The 18,970-nt window shown below is 39.5% G+C and overlaps 1 long non-coding RNA gene across 1 annotated transcript in view; it reads right to left on the bottom strand.

The window, feature by feature from the left end:
* Nucleotides 1-18,970, bottom strand: part of LOC110126070 (uncharacterized) — a 185,592-nt gene that overhangs the window by 15,472 nt on the left and 151,150 nt on the right. The window contains exon 6 of the long non-coding RNA XR_011484937.1: nucleotides 13,760-13,881. This is a non-coding gene — a long non-coding RNA (uncharacterized lncRNA). The remainder of the gene's footprint in view (nucleotides 1-13,759; nucleotides 13,882-18,970) is intronic.

The following is an 18,970-nucleotide window of genomic DNA, read 5'->3' as shown; positions in this document are numbered from 1 at the left end:
GCCTCATTGGGTTTGTTTTTATTCCATTTCCTCCTTTAGTATCAATTTTTCCATACTTGATTAATGGTAACCAAAGAAAAATTTTTAATGTATTTCCCTCCTGAAATATAAAGTAACACAAATGATTTTTGAAGTGATCATTTTGCTTTTTCATTCTGTGATTTTAAATTTTCTTTCCTGTTTCAGACACTAGAGCATCTGTTTTAAATATAGTGCTTTTGGTTGAGTTCCCTCCCACATTTTTGTTAAATGATACATTTTCTTGAAGGTTCATCTTGAATTGGTTCATCTTGAAATGATGTCTGATTTTTTGAAATATGAAAACATATATGAGGAAATGACCATATTATTCATATTTAGAATACTATGTTTATAGATATATACATTTATAGTAAAAGATTTAAGACATGCATGAGAATGTCAGGACAAAAGCTAAGTCCCAGGAGGGAGGGAAGAGAAAAGATGGGCTTCTGCTCCACCAGTAACACTTTATTTCCGTTTAACAGAAAAAAATATCTGAAGCAACTATGACATATTGCTAAGTCTGGTGGGACTGTAGAGGCTATTAACTGTGTCAAGAACAGTCACAGAAACCTTAGGAATAAAGCCAGTGCTAAATTCATGTGAACTGTAAAGGCATAAAACGTGAAAAGGATAAGTATCATAAGATAGAAAATACAACAAACCAGTGACTATAATATAAAAGAATCATATTCACAAATATAGAGGACATCTGTTAGTGGTTACCAGTGGTGGGGGGCAACATAGCGGTGAGAGAGTGGGCAGTACAAACTATTAGCTGTAAGATAGGCTCGAGGATAATTATACAACATGGGGAATATAGCCAATATTTTATAATAACTGCAAATGAAAAGTAACCTTTAAAATCATACAAAAATATTTTTAAAATTTAAAAAGAAAAATCAGAGCTCATTGGAACTATAACGGCTCTAGGAAAATGGTTGTAGTAAACTGTCTCCATTTCTCTTTTAGTAGATTCACGATAGGATGATCAGAGAAAGGCAATAGAAAACACTTATCTGCACTTCAGCAGGGCATGGAACAAAGTCTCCAATCCACTCACTCAATAAACAATTGTTGAACACTATACTCTGCAAAGCCCACCTTGATATGTAAATAGCCCACTCCATCCATGCTTCACACAGCACACTCACCAGCGTCTGCTCACATATTTCCAACAGTGCCCCTCAGTGAGTTTCCTCAATCCACTTCTTTGACTTCTTTGCTCATCAGAAGTCACTGCTTCCAGGAAGCCTTCCCTGATGCTCATTCCCCTGAAGCAGTCCCTCCTGTGTGCAAAGCTTCTTGTGCACATATTTATCCACCTATCTATCCCACTGATTTGCACTTGCTTATTTGCTTGTATCATTCCCCCTTTGAACCATTCTATTTGCAAAAACTCTGTTTTATCTCTGCCCCTGTCAGAAAGTAAGGGTCCTATAGATATTGCCTAAATGCAAATCTATTAAGCAGAGTTGGAAGTGGTACCACACCTGGCAGTGGTCACCTTCCACATTTATTTGAGAGAGTTTCTTATGTGTCTTGACATGACTATCAGACAGTTGCTCACATTTGGGTGCTCTTCCCCAGCTTCCCTTAGAGGTCACCATACCCACATACTTACAAACTTCTTCAGATTGCCCAATGATTAACTGTTGAATCATTAGACACATGTATAAAAAGCAGCCACATGCACTGCCATAAAACAAACACAGGAAAGTCTAATCCATAGGAAGCAATTTCCTAATTGCTCCCCTAACTAGCTAAGAGTGTTCTCATCCCAGGTGTTGGTTATGAGGTTGAACTGAGGAGGGAGTTCCAATTACATTTATTGAGCACCTGTTAAGCTAAGCCCTATATGTGCTCTGGCCCTTTACATGCCTCCTTACATCAATTAAGATCAGCCAATTAGTTTTAGACCTGTAATCAGGTGCCACAATGGTCAAAACAAACAAACAAAAACACACCTGCTAAAGCAGAAGACACAGGATCCCCGGTTTCCATCCCTGGGTTGAGACGAGTAGGAAATGATAATCCACTCCAGTATCCTTGCCTGGAAAATTCCATGGGCAGAGGAGCCTGGTGGACTATAGTCCACGGGGTCAGAAAGAGTTGGATGTGACTGAGCAACTGAGTATGCATTTGGTTTTAGAGATGAGAAAGCAGGGGTAAAGAAAGGAGTCAGCACAGGCAGCTATTCAGGGGAAGGATTTGGATTCAGGGGCTCTGGGAAGGACAGAGTACATTCCATAGCCTAGTGTCTTTGAGCCACAATTCATTTCCAAAGGGAGAATCCCAGCAAGGTTTGCAAGGGATTCCTATCACCTTCTGGTTATATCAGACTCTTTGAAACTTCACGGTATTTTCAAATATGAAACCTTTGTAGGAAGGGGTGATAAGACATGGATGTCTACCATCTCAGATTATGCTCTCCATGCCCCTCAGCACAACTTGTTTGCTCAAGTGCACACAGAGATGAGATAGGCCAGAGAGGGTTAATTTTTAGTTGTTAATTTGATTTCGCTAGAAAAAAGATTTGTCTTCTCTAAGCCCCTGATGATCGGTAGCAAATGTTGCAGCTGAATCCCTGCAGAACAGGCCTCCTGGTCAGTGGACGCAGCATCCATCTGATGAAGAGCATCTCAAAGCTCCGAACAAGACTCTTCCATGAGATACTCAGCACTCAGGCCCTGGAAAGACTGTCTTTAAAACTGTTAACCTAGCGACTTGTACAACCTAGGGACTTTAAACACAAAATCCCATGGCAACAAGTTGATTTGAGAGGATCAAGAAACCTAACACCCAATTAGGCCAATATACCCAAGGGAGCACAAGAATTAAGGAAATTATACAAAAAGCAGATTTTTTCCCCCCAGTTCTCTTTGTTTATGACTGATTGTTCAACATTGCAAATAGGGTATGAGTCTCATCCAGTTGGAGTTCAATGCCTTGAGCTTCTAATTTGAACCTGGAATCTCTTAATGCAACAACTACAAGCCATGGGGTACCAATGTCATTTGTTGGTCAGACCACACAGTTATAGGAGTAATGACTGTATCTTCGACAATTAAAAAAATCATAAAATAAAACTTGCCCTAGTTTTTTAAAAATTCTGTAAAATGCTTCTGGATTACAATGACATCTGGCTAGCAGTTCCCCATTGAACTTGTCTGCTTCTCACATAAAAGACTATGAAATAATGGAAAAAGTAAAAAAAAAAGGATATAGCCACTTTGCTGTACAATAGAAATTAAACATAACATTGTAAATCAACTATACTTCAATACAAAAATATTAAGACTATGAAGACACTGGAAAAAGATGAAAACAGTCAGGAACCAAAATTAAATCAAATAAATGCCTCTTTCCAACAGGTCACTCACTGCTTCTAGCAATGCAATACTAGTGAATTTCTTGGGCACATACTCTGTGACATACTTCTTTCACCATTTGAAGTAACACGGATGGACCTGGAGATTATCATACTGACTGAAATAAGTCAGGCAGAGAAAGACAAATACCATATGACATCATTTATATAGGAACTGTACAAAATGATACAAGAAAACTTATTTACAAAAACAGGAACAGACTCACAGACTTAGAGAACTTAGGTTGGGAGAAGGATATACTGGGAGTTTAGAGCTGACAAGGACTCACTTCTAGGCTTAAAATGGATAACCAACACCGACATACTGAACAACACATGAAACTCTGCTCGTGTTATGTGGGAGCCTGGATGGGAGGGGATTTTGGAGGAGAATGGATATGTGTATAGGTATGGTTGAGTCTCTTCACTGTTTACCTGAAACTATCCCAATATTGTTAACTGGCTATACTCTAATACAAAATTAAAAGTTTACAACATAAAATAAAATAGATGACCAACAAGGACCCACTGTATAGCATAAGGAATGCTGTTCAATATTCTGTAATAAACTAAAAGAGAAAAGAATTTGAAAAAGATTAGATACATGTATATATAACTGAATCACTCTGCTGCACATTTTGCTGAAACACAACACTGTTAACTAACTATGCTTGAATACAAAATAAAAAATTTTAAAAATCAAAATAAAGCAAATGTGCAGTGAGATTATGCGGGGAAATGGAGAAAGAGGATATACAGCACAGTTTTTTCTCAATTTCTTCTGAAACATGGCATTATACTGCTCTCGAATCCCATAAGAGTCCCTAGAATAATTCAAACAAATCCATCTATTTTCCTGAAGTTTAATAAGAGTTTAATAGAGCATCATTATGAACACACAGAGTTAATAAAACTCAATACAATGATATGTGATGTCAGTTAGAATTTGGATCACTGTTACCTTCTCAATTTCAAGTATTCTTTTTGGGAAACATAACAAGTTAATGAAAAGGAAAAGAAACATTACATATGTTTCTTTGAATAAAGAAGAACCCAAGAAAAGAAACAGGGCCAAGTGAGTTACAGTTTTCTACTACAAAAACAGAAAGCCCAATTAAATCTATATTGGCAGTTCTAGGAATGGATCATTGCAATTGCACATGAAATATATGTGAAAGGTAGAAAAGCTCTCAATTATCTAAACTCCTAAGTGGCAGGATGTTTGACTCAAAACTAGTCTTATTTCATTCTGCCAATGTCCTCACATTTCAGAAATTATCCGTGGCATCTTCCTTCTCAAAATCCCATGAAGACCAGTGGCTAATGAAAGCCTATATACTCAGCACTGAATACAAATAAAATGGAGAGTCTTGAGGGGAGAAAGTTTTTGAGTTTGAATCTACAAGCTTCCTTGGCTAAAATTCCGTATCTCAGATTTTTAGACTAAGAGCTTATAACACATATACTAGAATAAATATCCTCAAGCCAATAACATCATTCTAAAGTTATCTCCTAAATTCATTCTTACTTCAGGAACAGAAATTTAATTTAGTGTCAGAATTGGTCACAGAAGTTCAATTTGGGTATACATTGAAAAAACATATTTATCACATTTCTATCCTGACACAAGAGGTTCAAATGACTTTGCTTGGTTGGCTGTGTTTAGTTAGTTGGGGAATGTTTGTTCTCCCTCTGTACTGCTATCATAAAACACATTGATCATTGTCTGTAGCCATTTGGTTTTACTGTTTATATTTGAGAGATGTTGCAATACTAAGCAAGGAAGTCTCTGTCACAGAGGGGAAATTATTTGGACCATAAACAATTATTTACAAACAAAGCCAGCTTATTCATCTGTTTTTTGCTTATGTTGCTAATTATCAGAGCTAAATGAGTCCATTCGTGTAGACATCTCCTGATTTTCAAGTCTCCTTCAGGCAGATTTTAAATACCAGAGGATTTATTTTTCACCAACCATCACAAGCAAATATTGAGCCTAATTTTAAAACAGTTGCAATTGTGATTCCTGCCTCCTTATCTTGCCCTAATTTCACGGAATGAACATAAAAAATGAGGACATTTTAAATTCAGTGGAACAAATGCCAGATATTTTCATCCGCCAGGCCTGTGCTAGCCACTTAGGGAGCAAAAAAATGAATACAGTTGTTCATATATTTGAAGATGAAAGGAAACCAGAGGTTCCACAAATGTCAGCCTGTGTTCTTCATAAAATCAAGACAGTCATTAAGAGTAGAGGCCGGGGACTTCCCTGGTGGTTCAGTGGTTAAGACTCCTTCCACTGCAGTAGGCATAGGTTCAATTCCTGGCTGGGGAACTAAGATCCCACATGCCATTTGGCCAAGAAAAAAAAAAAGAAAAGAAAAAAGAGTAGAGGCCCATGGGGAAGAAAAGTCGGTTCAAGGTAGAAAATACAAGGAGAGGATTTGCCACTTTAGGATTTGCCACTAAGGCAAGTTTTTGTTCTACCAGTAAGCCATATCTGACTCTTTGTAACATCATGGACTGCAGCACTCCAGGCTCCTCTCAGTCCTACACTATCTCCTGCAGTTTGCTCAAATTCATGTCCATTGAGTCAGTGATGCTATCTGACCATTTCATCCTCTGCGACCCCCTTCATCTTCTGCCCTCAATCATTCCCAGCATCAGGGTCTTTTCCAATGAGTCTGGTCTTAGCATAAGATGGCCAAAGTATTCAAGCTTCAGCTTCAACATCAGTCCTTCCAATGAATATCTCAGGGTTGATTTCCTATAGGATTGACTGGTTTGATCTCTGTGCAGTCCAAGGGACTCTCAATAGTCTCCAGCACCACAATTCGAAAGCATCAATTCTTTAGCACTCAACCTTCTTTACATGGTTCACTTCTCACATTATCCAAACATGACTACTGGGAAAACCATAGCTTTGACTAGATGGACCTCTGTTGACAAAGAGATGTCTCTACTTTTTAATACACTGTCTAAGTTTGTCACAGCTTTCCATCTAAGGAGCAAGTGTCTTTTAATTTCATGATTGTGGTCACCAACCACAGTGATTTTGGAGCCAAAAAAGTGAAATCTGTCACTGTTTCAAATTTTCCCCCCTCTATTCGCATGAAGTGATGGAACTAGACCATGATCTTAGTTTTTTTAATGTTGAGTTTTCAGTCAGCTTTTTCACTCTCCTCTTTCAGCTACATCAAGAGGCTCTTGAGTTTCTCTTTGCTTTCTGTCATTAGAGTGGCATCATCTGCATATCTGAGGTTGTTGATATTTCTTCCAGCAATATTAATTCCAACTTGTGATTCATCTAGCCTGGTATTTCACATGATCTACTCTGCATATAAGGTAATTAAGCAGGGTGACAATATACAGCTTTGTCGTATGCCTTTACCAATTGTGAACCAGTCAGTTGTTCCATGTAATGTTCTAACTGTTGCTTTTTCACCTGCATACTGGTTTCTCAGAAACAGATAAGGAGGTCTGGCATTCAATCTCTTTAAGAATTTTCCATAGTCTGTTGTGATCCACATAGTCAAAGGCTTCCGTGTAGTCAATGAAATAGAAGTAGATTTTTTTTTTAGAATTCTCTGGCTTTTTCTATGATCCAACAGATATTGGCAATTTGATCTCTGGTTCCTTTGCTTTTTCTAAATCCAGCTTGGACATCAGGAAGTTCTCAGCTCATGTACTATTGAAGCCTAGCTTGAAGGATTTTGAGCATTACCTTGCTAGCATGTGAAATGAGTGCAACTGTATGATAATTTGAACATTCTTTGGCATTGCCTCTCTTTGGGATTGGAAAGAAAACTGACCTTTTCCAGTCCTGCGGCCACTGCTGAGTATTCCAAATTTGCTGATGTATCAAGTGCAGTACTTTCACAGTATCATCTTTTAGGATTTGAAATAGTTCAGCTGGAATTCCATCACATCCACTAGTTCTGTTCACAGTAATGTTTCCTAAGGCCCACTTGACTTCACATTCCAGAATGTCTGCCTCTAGGTGATAACCACACCATCATGGTTATCCGGGTCATTAAGATCTTTTTAGTATAGTTCTTCTGTGTATTCTTTCCACCTCTTCTTAATCTTGTCCACTTCTGTTAGGTTCTTAACATTTTTTGTCCTTTATTGTCCTTGCATGAAATGTTCCCTTGATATCTCCAATTTTCTTGAAGAGATCTCTAGTCTTTCCCATTCTAGTGCTTATCTATATTTTATATAGTTCTTCTGAGTATTCTTAATTAAAAGAAAAGCTAGCATTAATTGAGTGCTATGTGCCAGCCAGTGGACAAACTGTTTTACAAATACTGCTTTTTAAGCAAGACAATCTTGGTATAGGTACTACTGTTCTCATTCTAGAGATTAAGTAATTGGGAATCCAAGAGGTAAATAACTTGCCTGAGGTCACGCAGCCTAGTGAATTGTAGAATCAGGATATGACCTACTCTCTGTAGAACCCGCTTTATCTGCACAACAATAACAGTCATGCTTAGTTTAACAGGTACAGACTTACAGTAACACAAGCTTGCAGAACTATGCCATTTTTTCCCAGCAAAGTTAACTATTGATGTCATCTAGGATTAACTGAGGATTGACCTTGTTGTAGTGGCTAAAGTATGGTCCTGTAAAGGAACTGAGGTTACTGAAGAGTCCCATGGAAATGGATATTAGACTAGGAAGCGGAAATAGTTCTGCCAGTTGAGGGCTGATGTTTTAGAAAAACTGAGCTATACTGACAGACAAGGGAATTTAATAAAGACAAAGGAAAAGACTGAGGGAAGGTCAAGAGGTGAGAAAAATTAAAGAATAGGAAATGTAAAAGAAAAATTAAAGAATAGGAAATATAATCAAAATGGGAATTGTATTAGATTTTAAAGGTAGAGTTATGGAGGTCAAAATGATTGACACCATCAACTTCCAATCCATCCCAGTGATTAGACTAAATGAAACATGGTAATCCCAGTCTCTCTATCAAAGATTGATTTAGGACGAGGCCTGTAGTCTAGTCTTGGTGGAATGAGGGAAAGTCTGCTGGGGAGCTTCTGGGAATGTTTTCCATCACTACAGAAGAGAGGCACACAAAAAAACTCAGCGCCCTTCCTCCTTTGGATGCTATATGTCTTGGTCCCTTGCTACCAGCTTAAGGTCAAAGCTAATACACACAGGAGGACAGAGACCGGAGGGATTGTGGAATAACAAAATCAACCCTGATGAATATGCCTAAAGCTGCCTTAGGTCTTAAATTTTATTATGTGAGTTATAAATGACCTTATCTTCTAAAGCAAATTTAAACTGGGCTTTATGTTCATAGCAACCACTCCAGTATTCCTGGGCTTCCCTTGTGGCTCAGCTGGTAAAGAATCCACCTGCAATGAACTAGACCTGGGTTCAATCCCTGGGTTGGGAAGATCCCCTGGAGAAGGGAAAGGCTACCCCCTCCAGTACTGTAGCCTGAAGAATCCCATGGTCTGTAATAGTCCAGGGGGTTGCAATTTATGTTCATAGCAGCCAAAGGCATCCTAAATGATTCAGAGGTAGTTTCAGATGACAGTATATTTTTACAAATGTAAGTGACTAATAAGGAGTGAATTCCAGTCCCCTATGATGAAAAGGACATCTTTATTTTTGCTGTTAGTTCTAGAAGGTCTTGTAGGTCTTCATAGAACCATTCAACTTCAGCTTCTTCAGCATTAGTGGTTGGGGCACAGACTTGGATTACTGCGATATTCAATAGTTTGCCTTGGAAATGAATAGAGATCATTCTGTCATTTTTGAGATTGCACCTAAATACCATATTTCAGACTAATTTGTTGACTATGAGGGCTACTCCATTTCTTCTAAATAGAACTACTACTAAGCCCACAGTAGTAGATGTAATGATCATCTGAATTAAATTTGCCCATTCTGGTCAATTTTAGTTTGCCGATTCCTAAATTGTTGATGTTCACTCTTGCCATCTCCTGTTCGACCACTTCCATTTTACCAAAAAAAAGATGTCCTTTTCATCATAGGGGACTGGAATGCAAAAGTAGGAAAGTCAAGAGGAACCTGGAATAACAGGTAAGTTTGGCCTTGGAGTGAAAAATGAAGCAGGCCAAAGGCTAATAGAGTTTTGCCAAGAGAATGCACTGGTCATAGCAAACATCCTCTTCCAACAACACAAGTAACAACTCTGCACATGGACATCACCAGATGGTTGATACCAAAATCAGATTGATTATATTCTTTGCAGTCAAAGATAGAGAAGCTCTATACAGTCAGCAAAAACAAGACCGGCAGCTAACTGTGGCTCAGATCATGAACTCCTTAATTCAGACTTAAACTGTAGAAAGTAGGGGAAACCACTGGATCATTCAGGCATGACCTAAATCAAATCCCTTACAATTATACAGTGGACAGTGACAAATAGATTCAAGGGATTAGATCTGATAGACAGAGTGCCTGAAGAACTATGGATGGAGGTTCATGACACTGTACAAGAGGCAATGATCAAAACCATCCCCAAGAAAAAGAAATGCAAAAGGCAAAATGGTTGTCTGAGGAGGCCTTACAAATAGCTGAGAAAAGAAGAGAAGTGAAAGGCAAAGGAGAAAAGGAAAGATATAGCCATTTTGGCTATATATGTAGCCCCTCTACATTCTGGAATGTCGAGTTCCAGAGAATAGGAAGAAGAGATAAGAAAGACTTCCTAAGTGATCAATGCAAAGAAATAGAGGGAAAAAATAGAACTGAAAGACTAAAGATCTCTTCAAGAAAATTAGAGATACCAAGGGAACATTTCATGCAAAGATGGGCACAATAAAGGACAGAAATGGTATGGGCCTAACAGAAGCAGAAGATATTAAAAAGAGGTGGCAAGAATACAAAGAAGAACTATACAAAAAAAAAAGATCTTAATGACCCAGATAACCATAATGGTGTGACCATTCACCTAGAGCCAGATATCCTGGAATGTGAAATCAAATGGGCCTTAGGAAGCATGACTGTGAACAAAGCTAGTGAAAGTGATGGAACTCCAGTTGAGCTATTTCAAATCCTAAAAGATGTTGCTGTGAAAGTGCTGCACTCAATATGCCAGCTAATTTGGAAAACTCAGCAGTGGCCACAGGACTGGAAAAAGTCAATTTTCACTCCAATCCCAAATAAAGACAGTGCCAAAGAATGCTCAACCTATCACACAATTGCATTCATCTCACACGCTAGCAAAGTAATGCTCAAAATTCCCCAAGCTAGGCTTCAACAGTAATGAACTGAGAACTTCCAGATGTCCAAGCTGGATTTAGAAAAGGCAGAGGAACCAGAGATCAAATTGCCAATATCCACTGGATATCAAAAAAGCAAGAGAGTTCCAGAAAACATCTACTTCTGCTTTATTGACTCCACCAAAGCCTTTGACTGTGTGGATCACAACAAACTGGAAAATTCTTAAAGAGATGGGAGTACCTGACTACCTTATCTGCCTCCTAGGAAATCTGTATGCAGGTCAGGAAGCAACAGTTAGAACTGGACTGGAACAACAAACTGGTTCCAAACTGGGAAAGGAGTACATCAAGGCTGTATATTGTCACCCTGCTTATTTAACTTATATGCAGTGTATATCATGCAAAATGCAGGGCTGGATGAAGCACAAGCTGGAATCAAGATTGCCAGGAGAAATATCAACAACCTCAGATATGACAGATGACACCAACCTTATGGCAGAAAGTGAAGAAGAACCAAAGAGCCTCTAGATGAAAGTGAAAGAAGGGAGTGAAAAAGTTGGCTTAAAACTCAACATTCAGAAAACTAAGATCATGGCATCCAGTCCCATCACTTCATGGCAAATAGATGGAAACAGTGAGAGACTTTATTTGCGGGGGAGGCGCTAAAAAAAAATCACTGAAGATGGTAACTGCAACCATGAAATTCAAAGATGCTTGCTCCTTGGAAGAAAAGTTATGACCAACCTAGACAGCATATTAAAAGGCAGAGAGATTACTTTGTCAACAAAGGTCCATATAGTCCAAGCTATGGTTTTTCCAGTAGTCATGCATGAATGTGAGAGTTGGACCATAAAGAAAACTGAGCGCAAAAGAATTGATGGTTTTGAACTGTGTTGAAGAAGATTCTAGAGAGTCCCTTGGACTGCAAGAGACCCAACCAGTCTATCCTAAAGGAAATCAATCCTGAATATTCATTAGAAGGACTGATACTGAAGCTGAAGCTCCAAAACTTTGGCCACCTGATGCGAAGAACTGACTCATTGGAAAAGACCCTGATGCTGGGAAATATTGAATGTGGGAGGAGAAGGGGATGACAGAGGATGAGATGGTTGGATGGCATTACCAACTTATTGGACATGAATTTGAGCAAGGTCTGGGAGTTGGTGATAGGCAGGGAAGCCTGGCATGCTGCAGTCCATGGGGTCACAAATAGTCGGACATGACTGAGTGCCTGAACTGAACTGAACATGGAGTAAAATCTGAAACCGACAAGCAAAAGATGAGAATGGTGGTATCCAAATAGTATGAGTGTTAGCGGAGGGAAAATTCTGGATTCTTGAAGTAAGAGGAATGGACTAGGAATGGCAATGGTGTGGGATGCTAAAAGACATCGTTACATATGTAATAATAAAATTAATATATTCATTTAATCAACTAAAAATACCAGAATTGTGCCTTGTGGTGGAATACATAGTAAGCAAAAGTAGACACAGTGTCTGCCCCAACAAAGCTTTGAGTCTAATGGGGGATACAGACATTAATCAAATAATCATGCAACCATATATAAAATTATATCTGTTACAAATAAAAGGACATATGCTACAAAAGAGAGGAGATTTCTAGGTCAAGATGGGAAAATGAACAAACTCCAACTCATTTTCTCCCATTCTGAATGAAGATAAATGCTACAGAGAAAGAGAGAGAGAAAAGTCTTAAGGAATGAAAAACAGAGAAGGAACCCACAGTGCTTAGTAGGAATCTAAGTCAAGAAGCTGACAGAAGACCCAGATGAGATGCATGCTTTGGGGCTGGGATTTTTACTGTTAATGGATACAAAGTTTCAGGAAGATAAAAATGTTCTGGAAGTAGACTGTAGTGATGTTTATATACTCTCTGAATATATTAAAATCCACTAAATTATAGACTTTAAAAAGGGTGAATTTAATGATATTTGAATTATAGCTTAATTTTAAAACTTGAAGAACTCTGTACAGAGACATAAAACACTGGCTGTCTTATTTGGGACAGGAAAACTCCCTAAATGAATCCATAAATTTTGTGCAGGTCCAATCAAAATCTTAATAGGACTTTTTTTTAACTTGACAAAATGATTGTAAATTTCATTTGGGAAATGATTGACTCCAAAGGAAGAAAATCTGGAAAATATAAAACTTAAGTTGATTGGGGTGGTTGAATTAGTTCCCCTGGATATTAGGTTGTATGTGTTGAAATGTTACAGTGTTTAGAAGCATATTCAGTGAGGTATTGTTCAATTTTTAAGCTTTAAAATAACGTGAATATGTTACTTTTAAATAACAAAACAACAAATCAAACAAAAAGCAAAATAAATAAAAATTATGCATCTCCTCCAATGCTAGTTTATTCTGTTTCAAGCTAACATCCATCTTCTATCAATATATCCTTATATGCATAATTTCAAGTCATTTTTTAGCCTTGTTGATTTTCTCTGAATATAAATTAATTTATGAAAAGCCTCTTTAGAGTTTGGAACCTAACCTGAATATATTTGATGTGGAGTGATTGGCACAAAATAAAGGTTTATTTAATTGCTTAATCTGGCTATTTCATTTACATTAATGCATCCTAGAATCATATTAGCCCCATGGGGCAACTAATTCATAATGTTGACGGATACTGCATCAACAACTAGTGGCCGAAGCCATGTGAGTTGTTCATAATCAGTGCTGCTAAGACAAAGCTATCATCATTTTGTCCCTTGCACGGTATTATTTGGAATAAAGTATGTTACCTTACTTTTATTCCCATCATATTTCCCATTGCTCTAGTTGTCCCAATCCTTTGTGTTTGATGTAATCATTCAATGTATTCATAAACTTGGCCAACTCTGTGATATCTGAAAATCTGTGAGGAACAATCCCAGTCACTGATGAAAATGCTCATCAGGATATCTTGGGGAACACAAACAGCAGAAGATACGGAAATCTCCATAGACATTAATTAGTCCCCATCATGTTTCTGGCATCTAACCCAAAGGCGCTCAGATCTCAGTATAGTTGAGAGTCACTTGGGCAGCTTTGCAAAATTCCTGGGCTTGTTCCGAGAGCTTCTGATGCGGCAGGTCTAGAGTGAGGCCCAGCGACTGGGGATCAAACTTGACATCCACAGGACCCACTTTCAGATTTACCTGAGACTGTATCTCTCTGACTCGACAGTGATAAGCACACTGAAGAGGTCACGTCATGCACCTTGTTGAAGGCCAGAAGATACAGCGGCTGTTGTGTTCACTTCATCCACCAGCCTGGCTGCCTGTGAAAGAACAGAATGGAGTTAAAATGAAATAAAAACCAAGTTATTTTCCTATGAACAATGCTGCCTATGTACTCACAAACCATTTTTTAATATTCAGTCCAAGAAGCTTACTTTCATGCATTTTTATTCAATCAATAAATATTTGGGGAGCCTAGTAAATGCTAAATATTATGCTAGTTAAAATTCCTACCAGTGGTATGAGTTTTTCATTGTACCTGTTGTTCACAATGGTCTTATAATTCTTCACTGCACTTAACCTGACAAGATAGAATAAAAATATTTATGCTATTTTAATTTTCAATTTTATTATCTTCCATAAAGAACTGGAAAACTTTTCAAAGTTTTCTTGACCATTGCAAATTCCCTAGATTCTCATCTATCAACTACTGCATTTATTTTTTTCCTAATAAACATGTAAATTACCACTTGTTATTTTTAATCTGTATGTGGGCTGCTGATAGTTTTCTGTTTCTCCGTTTCTGTGTTCGTTTTCTTTTAACCTTTTTATGACACTTTCCTTTTACAGCAAATACATTTCTAGTTCTTATGCAGACAAAGCTAACAATCATTTTACTGTAGAATAAGTCTCCTACATACAAATGAGTTCCATTCTGAGAGCATTCTGTTAGTAAGTCCAACAAAGTCAGCCAAGGTACCCAACTAACACAATAGGCTGTACAGTACTGTGCTTAATATGTTTATAATTTTTATGCAAATAACATATAATTCTAAAAACCCACAAAAAATAAAGAAAACATCTTCAATCTTACAGTACAGTGCCTTGAAACGTACAGTAGCACAGTACAATGGTTGGCATACAGGAGCTGGCACGGAGCGAGCAGGCAAGAAGAGTTACTGATGGGAGGAGGGAGAGGAGGTGGGAGATGGTGGAGGTGAAGGATCATTAACAATAAGAGACGGCGGGCAAGCTGCAGTTTCACTCACTCCTGACGTTGATGGCACAGGGTCTGGAGTCTATTCTGTCTACCATCTTAAACAATCCAGTGATCGTTATAAGATAATAGCTTTTTTTTTCTTGCCATTGATTACACAGTAGCACAGGATTGCATTCTTAATGGCTGCACAACCTTCATGCACTGTTCTACATTTGGGTTCCGTGCCTCAAAAATTAACAGTGTGTCCTCAAATAAAGAAAATCCCCTTGCCATTTCGTGTGTCATCAGTCTCTTCGGTTCTTCAGTCACTTCTTCCTCTTGTCTCTGTCCTTTCTTGGGCCCTCAATTCCATCAGGTCTTCATTAGTCAGCTCTTCCTGTTGCACAGCAGGGAGTTCAGTGAAGTCATCCTCTTGCCAATATAGCTCCAGCTTCTCCCTGAGAATCACCAAGTTGCTGAAGACCTCCTTGAATTCCTCACTCACCTTCTTAAATCCACAAAAGTCAAGAACAAACTGAGGGCAAAGATTCCTCCAAGCCCCACTCAGGTTGATGGCTATAACCTCATGCCAAGAGAAGCTGATGTTTTTTATGGCCTTGTAAATTGTCACAAGGTTGTTCCAGATTCATCACTCACCTTTACTGCCTGACACAAAGGGTGATGTAAGCAATCTCTCTTGATAGTTGCTTTAATTCCCTGGCCCATAGGTTGGATGCTGTGCTTAGTCACTCAGTCATGTCTGACTCCTCACAACCCCATGGACTGCAGCCCACCAGGCTTCTCTGTCCATGGGGATTCTCCAGGCAAGAATACTGGAGTGGGTTGCCATGCCCTCCTCTGGGGGATCTTCCCAACCTGGGGACCAACCAAGGTCTCCTGCATTGCAGGCAAATTCTTTACCAGCTGAGCCGCCAGGGAAGCACAGATTGGATGAGCAACATAGTATTCAGTGGCAGATGCACTACTTTGACATCGTCCATGACTTTCATCCATGCTCCCAGGCTTCCCTGGCCTGGAGCATTGTCAAGCAGCAAAATGTTGAATGGGATGTCCTTCTCCAAGTAATATTCCTCTACCTCCAGGATAAAGTGGTGGAAAAACTAGCCCTGGAAAATGGCCTATGTAATATAGGCGATGGGGTTACACTTCCACCCAACTCAAGAGAGCCCATGGCTGTGTTCTGACGGGCTCTTGGGTTTTCTGAATGATAAACTAAGAGGCTTCAACCTCATATCGCCGGAAACATTGACACCAAACAACACAGCCTATCTTTGCTGCTTTATAGCCTGGCATCAACTTTTCCTCATCACTGATGTACCTTTGATCTGGCATCCTCTTCCAGGACAGTCCTGCCTCATGAACATTAAAACCTGCCTGGGTAAATACACACTTTCATCAGTTTCTTGAAGTGCTTCAATAAATTACCTGGCAGGTACGGTATCTGCACTCACTGCCTCATCACTTACTTTTACATTGTGAAGGTTAGCTCTAGCCTTGAACTGATTAAACCTGTCATGGCTGCTATTAAAAGACACCCCCTCTGATTCTTTGATGAGGATTCAAGATGAGGATGTGCACCCATCTTCTCCTGCAAGAACTCCAAAATTACAACTCACTGACGAACAACCATTGACAGAAGAATGGTGGATCACACCAAAAAAAGATACCCCACATCCAGAGTCAAAGGAAAAGCCCCAGGAAGATGGCAGGAGGGGCAAAATCGCATTTGGAATCAAACTCCATACCCGCTAGAGATGCTCTGAGGGCTCAAACAAACCTTGTGTGTACCAGGACCCAGAGACCCCACAGAGACTGAGCCAGAACTGTATTTGAGTGTCTCCTGCAGAGGTACGGGTCAGCAGTGGACTGCTGCAGGGGCAGGGGCTCTGGGTGCAGTAGACCTGGGTATGGTATAAGCCCTCTTGGGGGAGGTCACCCTTAACCCCACCACAGAGCTGCTAGAACTTACAGAGGACTGGGGAAACAGACTCTTGGAGGGCACAAACAAAAGCTTGTGTGCACCAGGACCCAGGAGAAAGGACAGTGACCCCACAAGAGACTGACCCAGACATGCCCGAGAGTGTCCAGGAGTCTGCGGCAATAGTGTGGGTCGGTGGTGGCCTACTGCAGGGTTGGGGGCACTGAGTGCCACAGTGCCTGCATGGACCTTTTGAAGGAGGTCACCATTACTTTTATTACCTCCACCATAGTTTGGCCTCAGGTCAAACAACAGGAAGCATAGCCCTGCACATCAATAGAAAATTGGATATAAGATTTACTGAGCATCGCCCTGCCCATCAGAACAAGACTCAGTTTCCCGCTCAATCAGTCTGTCCCACCAGGAAGCTTCCATAAGCCTCTTATCCTTCTCCATCAGAGGGCAGGCAGACTGAAAACCACAATCACAGAAAACTAACCAATCTGATCACATGGACCACAGCCTTGTCTAACTCAGTGAAACTATGAGCCATGCCATATAGGGCCACCCAGACGGACGGGTCATGCTGGAGAGTTCTGACAAAACATGGTCCACTGGAGAGGGAACGGAAAAACCACTTCAGGATTCTTGCCTTGAGAAACCCATGAACAGTATGAAGAGGCAAAAAGATAGGACACCAAAGACGAAACTCCCTAGGTCGACAGGTGCCCAATATGCTCCTGGAGGTCAGTGGAGAAATAACTCCAGAAAGAATGAAGAGAAAGAGCCAAAGCAAAAACAACACCAAGTTGTGGATGTGACTGGTGATAGAAGTAAAGTCCGATGCTGTAAAGAGAAATACTGCATAGGAACCTGGAAAGTTAAGTCCATGAATCAAGGCAAATTGGAGTGGTCAAACAGGAGATGGCAAGAGTGAACACTGACATTTTAGGAATCAGCAAACTAAAATGGACTGGAGGGTGAATTTAACTCATATGACCATTATTTCTACTACTGTGGGCAGGAATCCCTTAGAAGAAATGGAGTAGCCATCATAGTCAACAAAAGAGTCCAAAATGCAGTACTTGGATGCAATCTCAAAAACGACAGAACAGTCTCTGTTCATTTCCAAGGCAAACCATTCAGTACCACAGTAATCCAAGTCAATGCCCTGACCAGTAATGCTGAAGAATCTGAAGTTGAATGGTTCTATGAAGACCTACAAGATCTTCTAGAACTAACAACCAAAAAAGATGTCCGTTTCATTACAGGGGACTGCAAAAGTAGGAAGTCAAGAAACACCTGGAGTAACAGGTAAATTTGGCCTTGGAGTACAGAATGAAGCAGAGCAAAAGTTAATAGAGTTTTGCCAAGAGAACACACTGGTCATTGTAAACACCTTCTTCCAACAACACAAGGGAAGATTCTACACATGGACATCACCAGATGGCCAATACTGAAATCAGATTGATTATATTCTTTGCAGCCAAAGATGAGAAGCTCTATACAGTCAGCAAAAACAAGACCGGGAGCTGACTGTGGCTCAGATCATGAACTCCTTATTGCCAAATTCAGGCTTAAATTGAAGAAAGTAGAGAAAACCACTAGACCATTCATGTATGACCTAAATAAAATTCCTTACGATTATACAGTGGAAGTGACAAATATATTCAAGGGATTCGATCTGATAGACAGAGTGCCTAAAGAACTATGGGCAGAGGTTCATGCCATTGTACAGGAGGCAGACCAAGAAAAAGAAATGCAAAAGGCAAAATGGTTGTTGAGGAGAACTTACAAATAGCTGAGAAAAGAAATGATGTACCCATTTGGATGCAGAGTTCCAAAGAATTGCAAGGAGAGATAAGCCTTCCTCAGGGATCACTGCAAAGAAATAGAGGAAAGCAATAAAATGGGAAAGACCAGAGATCGCGTCAAGAAAATTAGAGATACCAAGGGGACATTTCATGCAAACATAGACACAATAAAGGACAGAAACGGTATGGACCTAACAGAAGCAGAATATATTAAGAAGAGGTGGCAAGAATACACAGAAGAACTATACAAAAAAGACCTTCATGACCTAGATAACTATGATGGTGTAATCACTCACCTAGAGCCAGACATCCTAGAACATGAAGTCAAGTGGGCCTTAGGAAGCATTACTACAAACAAAGCTAGTGGAGGTGATGGAATTCCACTTGAGCTATTTCAAATCCTAAAAGATGATGCTGTGAAAATGCTGCACTCAATATGCCAGAAAATCTGGAAAACT

This window comes from Odocoileus virginianus, chromosome 31, assembly GCF_023699985.2.
Source record: "Odocoileus virginianus isolate 20LAN1187 ecotype Illinois chromosome 31, Ovbor_1.2, whole genome shotgun sequence".
Lineage (NCBI taxonomy): Eukaryota > Metazoa > Chordata > Mammalia > Artiodactyla > Cervidae > Odocoileus > Odocoileus virginianus.
Note: the sequence above shows the minus strand (reverse complement) of the source record. Positions and strands in the feature narration are given on the sequence as shown.